Source organism: Silene latifolia, chromosome 6 (assembly GCF_048544455.1).
Source record: "Silene latifolia isolate original U9 population chromosome 6, ASM4854445v1, whole genome shotgun sequence".
Lineage (NCBI taxonomy): Eukaryota > Viridiplantae > Streptophyta > Magnoliopsida > Caryophyllales > Caryophyllaceae > Silene > Silene latifolia.
Window position 1 is genome coordinate 53,031,904 of NC_133531.1, and position 22,357 is coordinate 53,054,260.

Sequence of the window (22,357 nt, forward strand, 5' to 3'; positions counted from 1 at the left end):
TAGAGGCCGGGGTCGTGCACGAGCTACACATGCTGCTGGCCGTTCTGCTGGCCGTGTTACCATCCGAGGGAACGAATCCCTCGACTCGCACCCCGACTACCCCCAGGTAATTTTTTTTAACGGTAATCATCGCACTAGATTTTATGCTTTGCTTGACTGTGACTTTCTCTCGACTCGCTTTTTGTGCCGTTCGTCACTTTAGAGGCTTGGTATCTACGAGCCGGTGTGTGAGATTTCGAGGGGCACGGGGATGGCTGGACTTGTGACCATGACTTCCCACACCTTCCGAGAGCTGACCCTTGAGTTCTTCAGCTCCTTTACCTTCTCCTCCGGGGCACACGACGCTGCCCCTACTTGTGCTTTTGTGTCTTTCCGGTTGTTCATCCTGACTTTTTCTTTGACTTTAGAGGAGTTTGGTACTCGGCTTGGACTTTCCTTTACAGGCGCCACTGCCGCCCCTAGGAAGGTCCTCCGTCAGCTTTGGAAGACTTTGGCATAGACTACCTACGAGGAACGACGGCTCGCTCAGGTCCACCTTCCCCCTGCCCATTACTTCCTGCGACTGATGGGAAGTACTATTTTTGGCCGAAGGGAGCCAAACAACGTGACTAACACCGAGCTTTCTATTCTGGGCGGGTACTTGAACATTGACAACGAGGGCCCCTTTGCCCTCAACATTGCTTACCTGACCGCCCAGTACTTCCAGTCTCAGCGGGAGAAGACCACGGGGACCATTGTCTGTGGTGGCATAGCCACCTTCCTTGCTCGATCTCTCCCCCCTGCTTTACCTCGTGACTTACCGTACATACCGAGAGATAGGTTCCTGGACCTAGCATCTATGTTATCGATGACCTGGCTGACGTCTGACTACCGGACTTGAAAGATCAGTGGTTCCTTGTCCGAGGACCTTCTTTGCACCACCCTTCCTCGCCTCGTTCCCTTGCCCACTGTCGCACGGGGCATCTTACCACCACCGTTACCCATGTACCACCTACCGCTCCGACCACCTACTACCATGTCCGCTTCTAGGAAGCGGCGTTGACCTGAGACCGGAGAGGGATCCACACCTTCCACGGGTGGCCAGACTTCCACGTCCACTCCTACCCCGATCCCTACTCCTACTCCTACTCCTGCGCCCGACCAGGCACATTCGGTTCTTCCAGCTAATTTTGTTTCTCCTCCACCCTTTGAGGCATCTGCGGTCATGGACCAAGGGCGCCGTGACGGATTGTTGCTTGAAATTGCAGAGAGACATGCTCGTATGGAGAGGGATGTAGCTCTTACTTTGTTCCCTCTGTACGAGTATCACATGAGGCAACACCGTCCCATTCCAGAGGGTTGGCCACACCCGTCCTTCTACCGGTACCCAGTTGATGGGTACCCTGAGTCAGCTAGTGAGGAGGAGGAAGTTTAGGACACAGCAGCGGCGGCAGCGAGAGCTCAGGCTGAGCAGAGGAGGAGGAGAGAGTAGGAGGAGGACCCGGACTTCACGGTGACGGTGGAGGACGTGACAGAGGAGGCTGACGAGTAGCTACTGGTCTACTCACTTCCCCAGTTTTCAGGCTGGTTTGGGGAAGTTCGTGTTTTGTATGTACATTCTTGCTCTTTTATTTATTTTTGTCTCCTTTTTATTTATTGTTTTTCATGCATTTATTGGTTGTTTTTACCCCGTTCCCAAATATATCTGTTGGAGTATGCTGGAGGACAACGAGGGCGTTGTCCGTTTGGTTTGGTGAGGGTAATGCATCCTTTTGAGTCTGCATTTGCATTTGTTTTCCATTCACGTTTTTATTTTCAGCTTGCATTGTATTTATTTCATAAAATCATAAAATCCAAAAAAATTAGAAAATTCAAAAAAAATAATAAAATATTCACGTTTATTTTGCATATAGGTTGAGTCAGAACGGTTGATTTCCGTGATGATATTGCACTTTAACATGTCATTTTACTTGAGCCTTGCACTTTCATTGACGGTTATTAACTGAGTCTTACGCATAATCTACGATTTTTTGTTCAAATATAGCTGACTGTTTAAACTTGATCGGATAAATTGGCAACCTACTTACAATTTCTGAGATTTAGAGCCTTATAACTGGTGACATTCATGACCGGTTTACATAGGAATTGAGAGTAGTACTCCTTGCATAGCATGTTTATTATTTTTGCACATTTATGACATTTGATTTCTTGTCAAATGCATACATTCGGGTTTGTGGTCGGTGTCACATGCAGGGAGGTGCTTGCAAATTTTCCCTTTTCTTACATTTTTCACCCACTTAGCTCCACTTAAGCCAAATTTAGCCTTTTTGACCCATTAGCTACATCCAAAACTGACCCTGCCTAGTCAAGCCAGTTTAGTATGTCTTTTGTGGTATGTTTTTCCGTCTGCAAGTTTGACCCGTGTGTATATTGATTGGAGTTGATGGAAATGAAGGAAGGGGGGATGAAAATGAAGAAAAAGGAATTGAAAACGTGAATTGAAAGAAAAAGAAAAAGAAAGAAAGACGTGAAGAAAAGAAAAAGAAAAAAATTGAAAAATGGATTCACATGTGATCAGAGAAGAAAAACAAAAAGTTTGAAAAAAATTATTTGATTTGTATTGTCTGTTTAATTGAGACGACGTTAAAAAAGGGAAGTTTGTGACCGTCGAACTCCTCCGTTCTTATTCATATTTTTTTGAGGAGATAGTGTATTTGGATGGTGAGTTGTGTGCCAAATGAAGGGCACTTGTGGTTATTTTCAGTCAGTTGAGATTCGGACGGTGTTATATGGTCCTGTTTAGGAACTAGCTTGGCGCTTTTACCTCCACATTTCCATAAATTGTTTTGCCTTTTCTCACCTGAACCTCACTTTCCTATACTATTTGTAAGCCCTCAGCTGTGACGGACATTGTTGGTTAGAATGTGTGCATTAGTACTCGAATCGTCTATCATTTTTGTGGCATGCATGCTATGTAGGTCACAGTTTAGGTGAGTAACTGTTTCTCTCTCTCTCTCTCTCTCTCTCTCTCTCTCTCTCTCTTTTACATAATAATTCACCCTTTGCTTCATGAGAGAAGAATGCCCGCGTGAGAGTCCGATTTTGTTGGTCTTGCAAGGTCGATAGGTCAGCTTTATTTCTAAACATCTTATAACTCATTTGCGTATTGAGTGCTGTAGCTGTAACTGTTGATTTTTGTTGCATTAAATTGGTTCAGTAGACAAGTTATAGCTAGCTCTGAGTTATCATTTCCGTTCCATTAGTTTGCATTTAGTTTACTCGAGGACGAGTAAAGGTTCGGTTTGGGGAGATTTGATACGTGCATTTGATATAGTCTTTTTAGTCTATTTTTGCACGTATTTCCATGTGCTTTTGTACCGTTTTATATTGCATTATGCCCCAAATTGGCTACTTTTGTTCGTTTTGTCTGTTTTGTAGGAATGAACCTGAAAGTAGTGGAATCGTACCCCTTTCGTCCTGTTTGGCATGCATTTTGAGGAGACGGGAATTTTAGAGCAAGATACTACATTGGGATGCGTGAAGGAATGGTTAACGAAGCAGTCGACAATGAGTTTAGAGTTGTTTTGGAGGAAGAACACTCGATCGAAGGCTTTTCTTGGTCGATCGAGTGGTTTCACGTACTGAGGAGGTCGATTGAGTACTTTATTTTACTCGATCGAAATGCTGGAAATCAGGTTTACTCGATCGAGAAACATTTCTGCTCGATCGAGTGGTTTACTTGCTGAAGTCCTCGATCGAGTTGTCTCAAACTACTCGATAGAGAGGATTGGTGTTTCACGGGCTTTAATTAACCCGTGATTGCTTATTTTAGTTATGGACTTCGTTATTTTTCTATTTAATCGTGAACTAATTAGGTCATTAACATCTTATCTATCTTTCAATTACGTTTAACACTTCTGAACGCCACTTTCTCTTCTCTTAATCTCTCTCTTAAAAACTTTTCACTGTAACTTTGCTTTTGGGATTATATTGCTCGGATCTTGTGTTCTTTACGCCGGAATTCTTGCTATTGTAATCTTTTCCTCCTTTTAATATTAATCTTTCCTTTGTTTGCTTTTATTCTCTTCTTTTATTCCCTTAATTTTTGCCTTAATTTGTTTATGCAATTTTATTATTGTTTCATCATGTTTACTATTAGTTATTTCATTATTATTAATATTGACAACATTAATAGCATGAGTAGCTAATTTCTTTCATGTTGGGATTAGGGGATCTATGGTAGAAATGTGACGATGTAGTGAATAGGCTAGATAACTTATTTGTGAGAATTTGTACCCATGGCAATTTAATTATAATACCGACTTAGTTGAGTGCACGTTTCTAAGTTACCCTTTAATCTGGTTAAATTTATTCCTGGATCGAAAGATTGGACTAAATAGACCTACTATGAACAGTAGACTACCCTAATGAGGACGAAAGTTAAGTTACTGGGAATATAGGATAGAAAGTGGACCGGAAGGACCTTTCAACATCTGTCTCACAGTAAATTATCTAGACTATTTGCAGTTGAGTCATTAGACTACCATAGTGAACCGAAATCCCGACATGTTCCCTCTCATTTGATACATTTTATTACATTTCCTTGCTTTTATTGCTCTTTCCTTTCTACTCTTTCCCTTAAGCTTTTTAGTTTAGAAAACCAAATTCAAACCCCCCATTTTGTGACCAAATAGACAGACCTTTAACAGATATCTTGCCTCCCTGTGGAGATCGACCCGCCTTCCCTAGCTATATAGTTAGTGCCAGTTTGTTATTTTTGGTAGGTATACGACTAGCCTGGCATCGCCCTTGAGAGGCATTGAGCACCAGTTTGATCTTGTGCCAGGATCTGTACTCCCTAACAGACTTGCATACAGGTGTGATCCTGATGCTACTAGAGAATTGCAAAGACAAATTGATGAATAGATGACTAAGGGATTTGTAAAGGAAACTTTGAGCCCTTGTGATGTGCCAGCCCTGCTGGTACTCAAGAAAGATGGCACATGGGGGATGTGCATAGACACTAGAGCTATCAACAATATAACTGTTAAATACAGATTTCCAATTCCCAGGCTAGATGATATGCTTGATGAGTTGAGTGGTGCCAGGATCTTTTCTAAGATTGACCTCAGGCAAGGTTATCATCAAGTAAGGATTAGGGAGGGGGATGAATGGATAACTGCATTCAAAACAAAGCAAGGATTGTATAAGTGGCTTGTAATGCCATTTGGATTGTCCACTTCACCTAACACATTCATGAGGCTGATGACTGAAGTACTGAGGCCATGCTTGGGCAGGTTTGTTGTGGTGTACTTTGATGATATCTTGATCTACAGCAAAAATGTAGATGAGCATCTGAGTCACCTTGAATTTGTGTTTAAAATTCTGAGGAACAACAAGTTGTTTGGTAAATTAGAGAAGTGTACATTCCTGACAATTGAGTTGAAATTCTTGGGATATATAATCTCTGGGAGAGAGATATCTATGGACCAAGACAAGATTGAGGCAGTTAAGTCTTGGCCAGTTCGTCAAAACATTTTTGAATTAGGGGTTTCTATGGCCTTACTTCCTTTTTACAAAGATTCATCAAGAATTTCAGTGCCATTACTGCTCCCATCACTGAATGCATAAAGAATGGAGAGTTTAAGTGGACTGAGAGTGCCCAGGATGCCTTCAGAAACATCAAGAACGAAGCTGCTGTGTGAAGCACTGATGAGTAGTATTTAGTCGCTATTTACCCCGCATTTATATTTTATTCCGACTCGATTTTGCGTGCTTAATTATTTAATTAGCTCATTTAATTACTAATTTATAATAATTAGTCGTCGTAGTTATATTTATTAATTAGTCGGTTTTTTATAGTATTATTATTATTTTAATAATTATGATTTGTAGGTGAGACGGAATAATGAAACGGAAGCACGAGCCAAGTTAAGTCAAGACGGAACTTAAAAATGGGTCAAGAAAAATGAAAAGTCAACAATTGACTTGGCAATTGGCCATCATCATCATCACCCTTTGTCTTCAACATCACCACCAAATTCACATTCACCATCATACTCACCTCCATTTCGCACTACGACGTCATCAATCAACACCACCATCTCAATTCAATTCAATACAACACCATTGCCCACCAATCAACTCAACAACATTAGTCCACAAATCCCGTACTCCTTCAGCTACCCAACTCCGTTTCCGCATCAAAATTTCACTTCCACCATCAACCTTTTCTCAACAGCAACATTCCAAACAATACCACCATTCACCAATTCCACCACTGACCGTCACCACCCTCCACCAACCTCACTCACATCACCCTTCAGCAACAATGGCAACAACGATTCTGAGCTCGGAATTCAACCTCGGCATCAAACAGTCAACACCAGGCAACCAGGAGCTTCACCAATCAATACCGTATAGCTGCTCACCTACCAATTCACCCTCCATTAACAAACCCGCTGCTCCTTCAACACCATCACTCACCATCATCATCACCAAACTCGTCATTCGCCACCACCTCTACCACCATTCACAATCACCATTTTCGTCCGTCATCACAGCAGCAACAATACCAGCAACTCCTCCATCTCCTCTGTTCTCCTCTGTTCGCACATCACCAGCAACAACATCGACGTCACCATTACAACAACATCATCAACCTCGCATCAACCACCAACTCCACTCTCATTCACCAATTTGAATTCGGCACCGAAATCCGACATCGGGGCTCCTCAATTTGTCCACCTCCGTCATCACCAATTCAACCATTTCAAACCTGCAACCATACACTCACCTCCATTCACTCATCATCACCATTTTCGCCCCCCATCAATCACCAATTCAATTCTGCAAATTATGAAGCTTTGCTCTCTATGCCGGTACCCCGGTAGCCGACTCCCTCAACCAGTAGAACACACCCTTTTTTCCTCCTTTTTGTGAAGGCCTCCCTACGGGCATAGGCACCAGCAGCCGGCCAACCGGCACGCAACACGCAATCCCCATCTCGTATTAATCCTTTCTCTTCTATACCGGTGCCCCGGCATAACGCACACCCCATCCTATTTCTGCTCTTTCTTCAATGGCCTTGCTACCGGCGTAAAGCCCGGCCGCCGGCGGGCCGGCAGGACACCCCCCTTGCTGCGTTTTGAGTCCCGTTTTTCCCCTCCCCCTTTTTGGTCTTGTTTTTGTTGAAGACGGGTTTTGTTGTCCACGGAGAGTGTTAGGATTACTTTAATTAGGTTTATTAATATTGTTATTATTATTATTACTATCATTATTATTAGTAATTTGTAATTAGTAATATTATTAATTAATAAATTAGTATATAAGGACACACCACATATTAGACCATTAGACACTACCATAATTTAGAATAGAAATTAGACTAGCTTAGATTATTTCCTCTCAAATATTGTAGAACCCTAATATTTCCCCTCATTTTCATTCAATAAAAAGTTGTAATCCTTCTTTAATTATTAGCTTAATTCTTCCTTTGTTTATGCAAGTTCTTCATTTTCTCAATAGTTTACATTTAATATTTTGGTTGTATTTGGAAGACAAGAAGAAATTCATCTTCCATTATTATCCAAGTTGGTTCCTTTCCTCTTTATTGGTATTAATTCTCATCTTTTGTTTACATTTACTTCAATTGTTTACATTTCTTATGTTGTTTAATCATTATTCATCTAAAGTAGTAACCTTTATCATGTTTACAATGTTTACTTGCATGTTGTTGGAATTTGTTGTTAATTTCTCACCCATGAACATATGTGAGTAGTCTTATCTAGGGTCTAGGGAGAATTTGGGTAATTAAGGGGATGAATCTGGGTTGTTAACCTTTTGAATTGGGTGATTATGTGGTTTCTACTCTTAATGCATTTGAAGTGTTTGTGGAAATGCCTCAATGAAAATTGGACATTTCATTAACATGTTTGGCTTACCTTGGTGCGTTGTGCTATTAGATAGTTTTAGAAGTGTTCATCGATGAGTTTTAATGAAAGTTAGAACATCTCTTTGATGCATTCGATCCGTCTTGGTGCTCATGCTATTGGGTAGTCTTTATGCTTTATTTGTAGCTAGTTCATCTCGATCAAGTGACAACTTATTGAGGAGCTTAAGGTGACTAAGAAAATAGTCTTAAACCCTTGACCACTATTATTACCCTTCTCTTGTTAGACCTTGTTTCTCCCCCTAATTGCCCTTTGTGAACCCAAAGACCTTAGCCTTCCCTTATTAATTAAAAGCAATTTCATTTAGTTTAAATTTTATACCTTGTTGCATCTTAGTTTATAATTAATCAACTTTGTTTTTGTTTGACTAAACTAAAGACTTAAACAAACCAAGTATCTAACCCCCGCCATCTTTGTGTTCGACACCCGAATAAATACTACTTTTAATTGGGTTCTTTATAAATAGTTTTTGGTACCGGAAGTGACGGCAAAAGCCGACTATCAAAATGGCGCCGTTGCCGGGGATGGCGTTAGGTTATAAATAGTTTGTGTGCTTCTTGTAGAGTGTGTGTGATTTTTTTGCCTTACCCTAGTGTGTAAAAGCACTAGGAGTCTTACGGTTTGTCAAGTTGTATGCCTAGGAGAAACCACCAAGCTTTGCTCTTTGACTCCGATCCCGAAAGGCTTTTTAGAGCCTTAAGGAATAGGACCATTGCAAGGGTTATAACCTCTTCTCAAGCAACCATAAACCAAGCAAATCCACCCATCCAACCTCTCATTGAAAACACAACTCAACAACAACCAAACATTACAATTGAGCCTCCATTAGAAAATCATTTCACAACTTCCAACTTCCAAATAGCCCACCTCAAACACCACCCTCTCATATACCAAATCCACCACCACCACCAATGGCTTTACGTGACCATAACCGTCCAAACCATAATGATGCTTGTAACCCCATAAATTTTGGCACCTTGGCTCCAAACAATTTTGAGATGCACCCGGCTCAAGCTGGCCAAATTGAAAAAGACTTGTTTGGAGGACACATTGAAGAAGATGCTTATGCTCACCTAAGGAGGTTCAAGAGGAAGGTCTCTGTGATGAAAATGAATGGGGTATCCGAGGATACACTAAGGATGATGTTATTCCCATTTTCTCTAACGGGCAAGGCGGATCAATGGTTGAATGTGCACCCTCCGGACACATTTACTACATGGGATGCCTTAGCCAAGGCGTTCCTAGACAAGGATTATCCATCATCAAAGACCGCTATGCTCCGGAACGAAATTCATACCTTTCAACAAGAGGAAGGAGAGTCCCTAGGAGAGGCATGGGATAGGTATCTAGATCTACTTGCTAGTTGCCCTCATCATGGGATCCCGGCTTGGTACGTGACTCAAACCTTCTTTCAAACTTTGCTCCCAAGGACAAAAGAAATTGTGAATGCCTCCGCGGGAGGGGGATTCGATCATTTGGGTGAAGAGGAAGGACCTACTCTAATCAAGAAAATGGTGGACTCCGAGGCAAACTATGGCACAAGAGTGAATGTCTTGAGAAGAAGTAAGCACCCTCCCGAATTCTTAGTGAATGTGGAGACTAATGCTAAGCTTGATATGCTCACCAAAAAGCTTGAAGAGTTGAGTAAGAAGAAGCAAGTGAACCAAGTGAATCAAACTACCACTTCTCATGGACCATCCATGGAGGAAGTGATGCAAAGATCAACATGTGAGTCATGTGGATGGATGGGTCACACTTATGAAGTATGTGCAAATAATCATTATAACAACTTTGATGGGAACAATGTGCAAGAGGTGAATGCTTTCCAAGCATTTAACAATTTCTCCAACCATCCACCTAGGCCCTCATTCAACAACAATCAAGGACCCAACCAAAGCTTTGCGAACCAAACTCAAGCATACCAAGAATATAGAGGTAACCAAGGAAACCAAGGTAATCAAAACTTTTACCAAGGAAACCAAGGTAATCAAGCCAACCAAGGGTTTGGTCAAGGGTTCAAACAAGGGTTCAATCAAGGATACAATAATAATCAAAGGTACAACCAAGGGAAAAATCAAGGGTTCAATCAAGGGTACCAAGGGAACAACCAAAATTCCAACTTTAGAGATCAAGGATATTGCTTCCCTCTTCCAATTTCCAACCAACCTTTCAACCAAGAGCCACCATCCCAAGCAAGTAATACCATGGGAGATGATAAATATGACAATTTAGTGAAGTTGATAATGGATTTAGCAAGTAATACCCAACAACAAATCAAGAGTCTTGAAGCTAAAGTGGCTTCCCAAGCTCTCATGAGTTCTCAAAAACCACCGGGTGTGTTTCTAAGACAAGGGAAAAATCCAAGGGACCCTATGAAGTCAAAGGAAGTTAATGCTATCATGGTTGGAGTTGAAGAGGAAAAAGAAGAGTCATTTGATTTGCCAAGTCAAGAGGAGTTATCTTACACTACTCCCTTTCCCATGGCTATGGAAACATTCCAAGAAGTTGACCATGAGCCCGAAAAGGAGAGCATGGGAGATTATGTGCTTGAGCAAATAATGACAATTCATGGTACAAGCTTGGATGTTGAAGTTGACCCGGGTAAGGGAGAGATGATTATGACTTCACCAACCACTATGAGTGAAGAATTTGTGCTTGAAGAAATTGTGAAAACACCGAATGTGATAGTAGAAGTTGAGAAGAACCCGGAAGAAGAAGAGATGGTGATGGTAGAAGAACACTCTTTGGCCAAGCAAGAAGAAGTCACTTCTAGAAGAGTGGACATTAGTAGCCATGAGCTTGATGCCTCAAGTGAGAAGTGCAATGTGGTCAAATCTAAAGAAATCCCCATCAAACTTGATGACCCCGGGAGTTTCTCAATTCCATGTACCGTTGGTGACCAAAAGGTGGATAGTGCTTTGTGTGACTTAGGGGCAAGTGTGAGTGTCATACCACTTGCCCTTGTGAAGAGGTTGAATATTTCAAGCTTAGCCCGCACTTCCATTACAATCAAACTTGCCGATGGAACAATCAAATCTCCAAATGGGATTCTCAAGGATATCATGGTTCAAGTTGGTAAGCTTTCAATTCCTACCGATTTTGTTGTGTTGGACATCCCTATGGGTAGACGTTCTCGTGTCATACTTGGTAGGCCATTCTTGGCCACGGGAGGAGCCGCCATAGATATGAAAGAGGGACGATTGTCATTCAAAGTCGGGAAGGAAAAAGTTGAATTGAAGCTACCACATGCTTCAAAGAAAACCGTGGTTCAAAACATGTTTGCCGTGAAAACTTTAGAACTCCATGAGAATGAAGAAGATGAGAACATGGAATTCTTGATTGCTTGTGAGCCAAAAGTTGATGATGAGCCACCGGATAAGTTCCTTGAAGAAGAAGTGAATGCTAAAGATAAGTGTGGGGAAATGGGCAAGACTCGGGAAACCGAGTTCGATTCTAGCACCAATGCCCCTCCCAAGTCAAAACCAAAAATTGAAAAGAAGAAACCAAAAAGATGGAGGAAGAGATCGAAAGGAAAGAGGGTATATGACCCTAATGTTGACAAAGAGACTAAGGAAAAGCTTGAAGAAGAAATGAACCGAAAATGGCAAGAAGTTCAAGATGCCATGAGTAAGTTGTATGCTTTGATGATGAAGAACAAGGGTTCATGTGTTGTTGATCCTTGTATTGAAGGTAGAAGGTTGGTGGGATCTCGGGATATTGATCCCGGTTGGATGAAGTCTTTGAATGAAGAGGTTTGGTGGAGTTACTTAAGAACCACCGCAATGTATATATTCTTCTCCTCTTTAATTAAGTTTTTTCCTCATTTTGCATTTAGTGACATGATTCGATAAGGAGCTAATCTAAATTAGTTCTCTTTGCATTCATATAGTGTAGCTTGCATCGTATTTCAATATTGCATATAGATTAGATCATGCATTGCATACTTATTTGAAAATCACTAAAAATTTGAAAAATAAAAAAAAATCAACAATAACATGTATTTCATTTCCGATTTTCCTCCACACATTTATTTCCATTGGAAATGTGTAAATAAATAAGTGTGGGGAAGAAATTCCATCATTTTAAAAATACAAAAAAACATGTTATTTATTTTCGAATATTCAAAAATCCAAAAACATGTTCTTTAATTTCGTAAAATTCAAAAACCACCAAAAATATGTTATTTATTTTTCCTATTCTCTCCCTATACTTTGTTCCATTGAGGACAATGTAAATTTCAAGTGTGGGGAGGGAAATATCCACCTTGTGAATATTGTTTATATTTGTACATATACATATATACTTGTTAATTTGAAAAAAAAAAAAAAATTATAAAAAATGCCTAAAAATTCAAAAAATTCAAAAAATTCAAAAATTCCAAAAATATTGCATTGTTTATATATGTTTGGCTAACCTTTGGCATAAGCATTGACCATTTGAGGCAAAAAGGAGACTAGAAGACCGCTTGGTAAACTCGTTCTAATCTCTTACTTTTTTACCGTTCTTTCTTTATATATATCTTGCATATTTGAAGGAGAATGGGATTTTGTGCCATGGATGTTCCCTTGGGGAACTTCTGGATTGTTGGTGTTGATGTGTTGCTAGGATTAGTCAAAATTGTTGCATGTTTACCTTATGTTCATTTCAATTTCTTGCATGCATTTGTTTCATATGTATATATGTGTTGTGTTTCCTTCTTATCACATTGAGTTTGTATATAAATTTTTGAACAAAATTTGGTCTAGGAAGGGAGTATGATACCCTCTATGATGATATTGTTTAGGTCGTGTCATTCCCCTCTTAGTGGCTTGCACCTTGTGACCTCCTTGTTAGGGTGTTTGCTTGCAAATACCCAGGAAATGAGGCTAGACCGGAAAGTTTTGACCACCATGTGAGACCAAGACCGTAGACTAGGCCTAGATTTCGACATAGCTACTTACATGTGAGATTTAGAGCCTCCTTGGGACCGGTACATCCATACATGGTCTCCCTAAGGTGTGAGTAGGCTCCTTGCGTGACATGTTGCATCACGACGCACAAGCATGGCGTCCTTTCCTTTTTAGACCATGAGATGTTCATTTATGTGCATATTTTGAAACAATTAGTTGCATTTCACTTTTGAGCCTCACATTGCCAAATAAGCCTATTTTTCGACCCTTTAGACTAGGTCCTATTTTGCTAACCCCTTTTGAGCTTGAACCTCTCTTTTGGCACCTACAAAACTAGCTACATACCATAAACAACCTTCCCTTATCAAGAAAGTTGCTTACATGTTGTTGGTTGTATGAAGAAGGGTGTTTTGAGTCCTAATTGATTATTTGAGTCGGAATAATTGCCTTCATTTGGTTGGTTTGAATAAAGAGGTTTTGAAAAAGAAAAGAAAAAGAAATAGAAAAGGAGAAAAATGTAAGGAAAAAAGAAAAATAAAATTGCACAATTACTTTGTTTGATGAGAAAAAGCCAAGCAACACTCCTTCATCAATGGAGTAGAAAAAGGCGTTGCAAGAATAAAAGGGCACTTGATGTTTTTCCTAAGTGAGTCGGGTTTACACAATTTTTGCTTGATTTTGGCAAGCCAATTTCTTGTTAGGGTGTAGACGTTACTCATTGGTTGCAATAAGGTGATAATTTTCGTGTTTTTCCAAAGTGAGTTGGGTTTGCACAATGTTTGCATAAATTCGGAAACCAATTTTTGTTAGGGTGTAGACGTTACTCATTTGTTGTAATAAAGTGGAAGAAATGGAATTTTGGCAACTTCTTGATGTGTACCTCCACATTTTTCCAAAATGGTGCTTGCACCAACCCCGTTTCGACCCATCACCTAGCCCCGTTACAACCCTTGTTTCTCTTTATGCATGTTTTCCTTTTTGCATCTCATAAATGGTCTTGTAGGAGAGGATTCCATGTTAGATTGCGGGCATGTCTCACGAGTCGAGTAGTTGAGTGATTTTGGTTACTTTTTGCACAAAAATCACCCAGTCTAAAAAGAAAATGAGAGACTAGTGAAAACCATGAGGATGTCGGTAGTCTTTGTCCCCTTAGTCATGGGTCAATTTGGTCGAATCTTGTGTGTGTCATGTAAATCTTGAAGGTTAGGCTTTGCTTCCCCCTTTCCCGCCTTTGAATTTGTTTCCTAGGCATTTGGTTGTCACATTGAGGTTGCTTGAGCCACCATTAGGGCATTGACACCCTGCCGAGACTATGAGACGGTATCTCCCGACCAAAACCTTTAATTGTTTAAAGTAAAACGGCCGCTTAGATGAGGAAAGCGGTTTGACTTTTTGTGATGCATCTTATGATTGATTACGTGCTTAAATGTTGGATATGTCTAAATTTTCTGCAAGCCCCCACTTGCCTTGCATCGGAATGTTGGGAAATGTGTCCTCAACAATAGTGCGATCACATGATTTAAATATCATTATTAAATCTCATTTTAAGAATACATGTGGGATGTAATATTTTACAAGTCAACTGGTCCACACATATCGGTAATGATTGGCTGACTAGAGTTTGACATTACTGTCGTGCGACGGTGGTGATCAGTTGATCCCCTTAGGTCATACCTATAGGGAAATACTCTTAATTGATTATTTAATTAATCGTATACCGATACGAGTTAATTAAATTGCTTAAAATTGACGGATAATTTTGTGAGTATAATTTACGTATCTCATTGTAAATATGATTAAATGAGACACGGTCTAAGTAATCGAATTGTTTTATTACTTAGATGAAATTATTGTTTACAGAAACAATTGAAATGGAATGAATAAATTATTATAAATACAGAATGTTGTAGTTTATAATTTGGAAACATTTTTGGTACAAGTAATTACGAATTACTAGTCGATTTTGTAAATGACATATTTTATGAGTATGTTGATTTTTAATATGTTAAAAATACATTACAAATTCACATGTCAAGTAACATGTCACATATTTCACACTTGACAAATGACAAATAAAATGGACCTTCCATTTTATCTTGTATAAACCGAAAATTAGGAGTATTAGTGGAATAATTATGTTGATTATTTTAATAAGAGAAAACATAATTATTAAAGTCTAATCTCTAGCCATGCCCACCTATGCTTTTGAGAAGAGCAAAAACAAAAAGTATTGGGCATCCTACCCAAGCCAATTTTCGGCCAACCATACAAGGAAAGAAAAAGAGCTTTTTCTTTTCAATTCATTCATTCATCATTTTTACATATAACATTTTCTAGTGTAATAAAGTGGAGAATCTCTACAATATATGAATTTTCTAGAGAAATAAAATCTCACATATACTCCCTCTTGACCGAGTGATTCAAGAGCCAAAAATACAATTTATTTTGTATCAATTTTATAGCAAAAACTAATATTATTACTAGATCTAAATAATATTGGTTATTAAGATGTATTCCTTGGGTATATGCTTTTGGGAGGGATTCTACTTTTGAATCCTTGTTCTTCCATTTGGAGAGCTCAAGAACAAAAGAGAAGAAGATCTCTTTTGTGCCCATATAAACCGAAATACCCATTGTAAGAATATGATTTATTCTCTATTTTGTTTATTTGTTTGCATGCATAAAATCCACATTTAATTTTATGACAAATTAGTTTCGACATATATGAGTATGTTAGTATGTATATGAATCTACATTTACTTCACGGAATGCATACCTCATTGTGTTTCGGTGTGAGTTGAAGGGACGGAGGAGGCCCGTTAATTGCCTTTCATCGGATATTATTAGTTTATCTAGTCCTTTTATATTACGGGTCTTAGTTTAATTTAATGAGCTTACTCGAGGACGAGTAAGGTTTAACTGTGGGGAGATTTGATGAGTAGTATTTAGTCGCTATTTACCCCGCATTTATATTTTATTCCGACTCGATTTTGCGTGCTTAATTGTTTAATTAGCTCATTTAATTACTAATTTTTAATAATTAGTCGTCGTAGTTATATTTATTAATTAGTCGGATTTTTATAGTATTACTATTATTATTTTAATAATTATGATTTGTAGGTGAGACGGAATTATGAGACGGAAGCACGAGCCAAGTTAAGTCAAGACGGAACTTAAGGATAGGTCAAGAAAAATGAAAAGTCAACAATGGACTTGGCAATTGGCCATCATCATCATCACCCTTTGTCTTCAACATCACCACCAAATTCACATTCACCATCATACTCACCTCCATTTCGCACAACGACGTCATCAATCAACACCACCATCTCAATTCAATTCAATACAACACCATTGCCCACCAATCAACTCAACAACATTCGTCCACAAATCCCGTACTCCTTCAGCTACCCAACTCCGTTTCCGCATCAAAATTCCACTTCCACCATCAACCTTTTCTCAGCAGCAACATTGCAAATAATACCACCATTCACCAATTCCACCACTGACCGTCACCACCCTCCACCAACCTCACTCACATCACCCTTCAGCAACAATGGCAACAACGATTCTAAGCTCGGAATTCAACCTCGGCATCAAACAGTCAACACCAGGCAACCAGCAGCTGCACCAATCAATACCGTATAGCTGCTCACCTACCAATTCACCCTCCATTAACAAACCCGCTGCTCCTTCAACACCATCACTCACCATCATCATCACCAAACTCTTCATTCGCCACCACCTCTACCACCATTCACAATCACCATTTTCATCCGTCATCACAGCAGCAACAATATCAGCAGCTCCTCCATCTTCTCTGTTCTCCTCTGTTCGTACATCACCAGCAACAACATCGACATCACCATTACAACAACATCATCAACCTCGCATCAACCACCAACTCCACTCTCATTCACCAATTCGAATTCGGCACCGAAATCCGACATCGGGGCTCCTCAATTCGTCCACCTCCGTCATCACCAATTCAACCATTTTAAACCTGCAACCATACACTCACCTCCATTCACTCATCATCACCATTTTCACCCCCCATCAATCACCAATTCAATTCTGCAAATTATGAAGCTTTGCTCTCTATGCCGGTACCCCGGCAGCCGACTCCCTCAACCAGCAGAACACACCTTTTTTTCCTCCTTTTTGTGAAGGCCTCGTTACCGGCATAGGCACCGGCAGCCGGCCAACCAGCACGCAACACGAAATCCCCATCTCGTATTAATCCTTCCTCTTCTCTACCGGTGCCCCGGCAGCAGCTCCACCGGCATAACGCACACCCCATCCTATTTGTGCTCTTTCTTCAATGGCCTCGCTACCGGCGTAAAGCCCGGCCGCCGGCGGGCCGGCAGGACACCCCCCTTGCTGCGTTTTGAGTCCCGTTTTCCCCCTCCCCCTTTTTGGTCTTGTTTTTGTTGAAGACGGGTTTCGTTGTCCACGGAGAGTGTTAGGATTATTTTAATTAGGTTTATTAATATTGTTATTATTATTATTACTATCATTATTATTAGTAATTAGTAATTAGTAATATTATTAATTAATAAATTAGTATATAAGGACACACCACATATTAGACCATTAGACACTACCATAATTCAGAATAGAAATTAGACTAGCTTAGATTATTTCCTCTCAAATATTGTAGAACCCTAATATTTTCCCTCATTTTCATTCAATAAAAAGTTGTAATCCTTCTTTAATTATTAGATTAATTCTTCCTTTGTTTATGCAAGTTCTTCATTTTATCAATAGTTTACATTTAATATTTGGGTTGTATTTGGAAGACAAGAAGAAATTCATCTTCCATTATTATCCAAGTTGGTTCCTTTTCTCTTTATTGGTATTAATTCTCATCTTTTGTTTACATTTACTTCAATTGTTTACATTTCTTATGTTGTTTAATCATTATTCATCTAAAGTAGTAACCTTTATCATGTTTACAATGTTTACTTGCATGTTGTTGGAATTTGTTGTTAATTTCTCACCCATGAACATATGTGAGTAGTCTCATCTAGGGTCTAGGGGGAATTTGGGTAACTAAGGGGATGAATTTGGGTTGTTAACCTTTTGAATTGGGTGATTATGTGGTTTCTACTCTTAATGCATTTGAAGTGTTTGTGGAAATGCCTCAATGAAAATTGGACATTTCATTAACATAATTGGCTTACCTTGGTGCGTTGTGCTATTAGATAGTTTTAGAAGTGTTCATCGATGAGTTTTAATGAAAGTCAGAACATCTCTTTGATGCATTCGATCCGTCTTGGTGCTCATGCTATTGGGTACACTACTACAGATACAGGCTATAACAACGGTTAAAAACCGTTGTTATATAAAAAAGCGGACGTTGTTAAAGCGTCCGTTGTAAAAGGTTTTAACAACGGTTGGTTTTCTTAGGCAAACCGTTGTTAAAAATATTAACAACGGTTTTAAGTATAAAAACCCGTTGTGGAAAGTGTGACTCAATTTTGGGGGGAAAGTTATAACAACGGGTTGTAATATACAAAACCGTTGTTATAACTAAAGACAACGGGTTGTTTGTAAATAACCGTTGTTGTTTGTTCTTAAAAATAAAAAAAATTAAATTAAATATTACTAGATGCATGTATAATTACGGCCCGTTAGAATTCCGATGCATGCAGAATATCCCTTAAATTAATTACCAATGGTTTTGAAAAAACTTATAAATGTGACTAGCTATAAATATTAAAGCATCCTTTAGTATCTAACATTCATTAATTGAAACAACATGGCAATGAACCCTAATCTTATCAACAACGAAGAATGGCTTACACAAACGATTGAAGATGATGGGAAGGTTCTCGCCGGGCTTCCCGCCAATCAACACCCATTAATCAAAGCATCCCTTGAACATCAACGGAATTATTGGATTAAGAGGCGTGAAGCGATCCGCTTGTCAACAAAGCCTCATCATCATCATCATCTTCATACCCTCGTCGGCCTGTTACTCGCAACTTGGCTGCAGCCAGAGATATGTTGAGTTGTACTCTTCCAACCTTATCTCCACATGCAAGTCGTGTCCTTGCATATATTCAATCTGTTATTGCAAAATATGAAGCCAATGACCCGGAAGTTAGCGGTATACCAGAGTGGCGTGATTGGTGGCAGGTTGAGAAGCGCTTTTTACGCTTAACCGGGGTTGTTCCGGCTTATTATACATCTTTTGATTTCTGATAATTGTTGTAATGTATTTGGTTTAAAATTAAATGAAATGATCATTTTGAAAGTGTTGAGTTACGCTTGTTTGATTTGCTTCCATTTTTTCAACTCCATAGATCAGTCATCATCAAGATCCAGATTATTACTCGCCATTACTTGTCCAATAAGATTTGAAGCAAAGATTGAGAGATATGATGATGCTGATTATGGCACAACTTCCTAACATATATATTAATTAAAAAACAACTCAACCCACACATTGCTTAGTATAAATACATTGCATTATCTCAACTAACATGCATTTCCATTATCTCAATATATTCTCCAAACCCTAATTGCTAAAACAAACTCCAAATAAATTAACCCTCTCCTTAATCTTTCAAAACAAACTCCAAACTCCAACAAAATGAATGATATCATCCTTAAGACTCTTACTATGCTCGATCCGTATCAAGGACGCCAAAGAAGATGGAAATGAAATAATTAGCAGATCTTTGAACGGAACCTAATGGTCGATAAAAACACATACATGGAAATGAAATAATTAGAAAAATAAAATAATGACGATGAAACAAACCTGATAATTACAGAACGTACGTAAAGAGACGATGAAATCAACAGTGACGGCGAGAAGATAAAGCGACGATGAGAAAGAGAGAAAGAGACGATGAGAAAGTGTGTGTTTTGTGTTTGTGTTTGTTGCATTCTGCTGGGTTTGTGTTTGTGTATGTATTAAGGTTTGTGTTTTGTGGTCACAGCAGACTTGTGTTTGTGTGGTTTAGAGTATGGAAGGTATTGACAACGGTTATTAAACAACAACCGTTGTGAAATATGTTTTAACAACGGTTGTAAAAAAAACCCGTTGTTAAATAAGTTTTAACAACGGGTTTCAAAAATAACCGTTGTGATTACTTTTCACTAACTTTGCGCCAATTTTGCGCCAAATTATTAACAACGGTTGTTCATGTGTGACCCGTTGTTAAAACGAATAACAACGGTTTTTATAACCATACCCGTTGTAATTGATTTTAGTAAAATTCGCGCCATACATTCTACAACGACTATTGTGATTTTCGTGAATAATCGTTGTTAAAGGGGCGTTGTAGTTGCCTGGATTTGTAGTAGTGGTAGTCTTTATGCTTTATTTGTAGCTAGTTCATCTCGATCAAGTGACAACTTATTGAGGAGCTTAAGGTGACTAAGAAATTAGTCTTAAACCCTTGACCACTATTATTACCCTTCTCTTGTTAGACCTTGTTTCTCCCCTAATTGCCCTTTGTGAACCCAAAGACATTAGCCTTCCCTTATTAATTAAAAGCAATTTCATTTAGTTTAAATTTTATACCTTGTTGCATCTTAGTTTATAATTAATCAACTTTGTTTTTGTTTGACTAAACTAAAGACTTAAATAAACCAAGTATCTAACCCCCGCCATCTTTGTGTTCGACACCCGAATAAATACTACTTTTAATTGGGTTCTTTATAAATAGTTTTTGGTACCGGAAGTGACGGCAAAACCCGGTAATCAAGCACCTGTCCTCAGATTACCTGATTTCAACTGTTTGTTCGAAGTTGAATGTGATGCTAGTGGTGTGGGTATAGGAGCTGTTCTCATTCAAGAGAGGAAACCAGTGGAATATTTCAGTGAGAAGCTAAGTGGAGCCAAGCCGAGCTACTCCACTTATGACAAGGAGTTCTATGCTCTTGTCAGGGCTCTTATGCATTGGAGCCACTATCTCAAACCTAAACCATTTGTGTTGCACTCAGATCATGAAGCCTTGAAGTATATCAGTGGCCAGCACAAATTAAACCACATGAATGCTAGGGTTGAATTTCTGCAGTCCTACACCTTTTAAAGCAAGTATAAAAAAAGGCAGGTAAAACATTGTTGCTGATGCCCTGTCAATGAGGCATTCCCTGCTGACATTCATGAAACAAAAGGTGCTTAGCTTTGAATTTATGAAGGAACTGCACAAAGATGATCTTGACTTCTATGAAGATTGGCAAATTCAAACAGAGGGAACAAGGTTTCAAGGAACTAAGTTCTTGCTGCAGAAATGGTTCTTGTTCCATGGGAATAAGCTGTGTGTTCCAAGAGGCTCCTACAGGAATCTGCTGATCAAAGAAGTCCACTCTAGTAGGCTAGGAGGACACTTTGGGGTCCAGAAGACATTGGAAATATTGCAGGACCAGTTTTATTGGCCTGGAATGATAGGGGATGTTGAGGTTGCCCTGACCAGATGTTCTATGTGTCAACAGGCCAAGAGTTCTTTTCAGGCTGGCCCACACACTCCCTTGCCAGTGCCTAACAGGCCTTAGGAGAATGTTAGCATTGATTTTAGGGTGGCATTGCCCAGGACCCAGAGGGGCAATGACTCTATAATGGTGGTTGTTGACAGGTTCAGCAAGATAGCTCATTTCATAGCTTGCAAGAAGACTGAAGATGCTACAAGTATTTCTGAAATCTACCTAAAAGAGATAGTCAGGCTACATGGTGTTCCTAAAACCATTGTGTCTGATAGGGATGTGAAGTTTATGAGCTACTTCTGGAAAACCTTATGGAGGCTGCTAAACACAAGGTTACTGTTCAGTACATCTCACCACCCTCAAACAGGTGGCCAGACTGAGGTCACAAACAAAACATTGGGAAGGATTCTGAGATGCATTGTTAACAAGACCCTGAAAGATTGGGATTTGAAGCTACCTCAGGCTAAATTTGCCTTCAACAGGGCACCTGCATCTGCAACTGGTCACAGTCCATTTGAGGTGGTATATGGGGTCAATCCTTTAATGCCCTTAGATCTGTCAAGTGTGCCCAAGGAAGAAATGAACTATGATGCAAAGAAACAGGCAAAACAGATGTTGAAACTGCATGCTGCAGTCAGGAGGTAGATTGTGAAGGCTAATGAATCCTATCAGAAACAGGACAGGGTCCCAAGGAAGAAGAAGGAATTTGTGCTAGGGGACTTAGTATGGATCCACCTCAGTATAGAAAGATTCCCAACCAAGAGGAAGATCAAGCTAATGCCAAGAGCTGATGGTCCATTTGAGGTCATTTAGAAGGTTAGTCCAAATGCTTACAAGATTGACCTTCTTGGTGGCTATGGTGTACGTGAGATATTCAATATTGGGGATCTAAGACCATACTATGGAGAGTCAGAGGATGAAGAGGAACCAGGCTTGAGGTCAAGCTCTTTTCAACCAGGGAGGATTCAGTAGAGGCTGACGTACATGGCTCAACTGATTCTAGTCCAAGCTCAGGCCAGCGCCAACAAAGTTCCAGTTTAGGCAATGCTCAGGCTTTCAGGAGGATGACAAGGTCCAGATTTCAGCTGCCTACCTGGC

General features: G+C 39.6%; 1 non-coding gene across 1 annotated transcript; it reads right to left on the minus strand.

Moving 5' to 3' along the window:
- Nucleotides 1-9,205: 9,205 nt before the first annotated feature.
- LOC141588832 (small nucleolar RNA R71) lies at nucleotides 9,206-9,312 on the minus strand. The gene has a single exon (XR_012519802.1). It is a non-coding gene; the product is annotated as a small nucleolar RNA R71 (small nucleolar RNA).
- Between the last annotated feature and the right edge of the window lie 13,045 nt (nucleotides 9,313-22,357).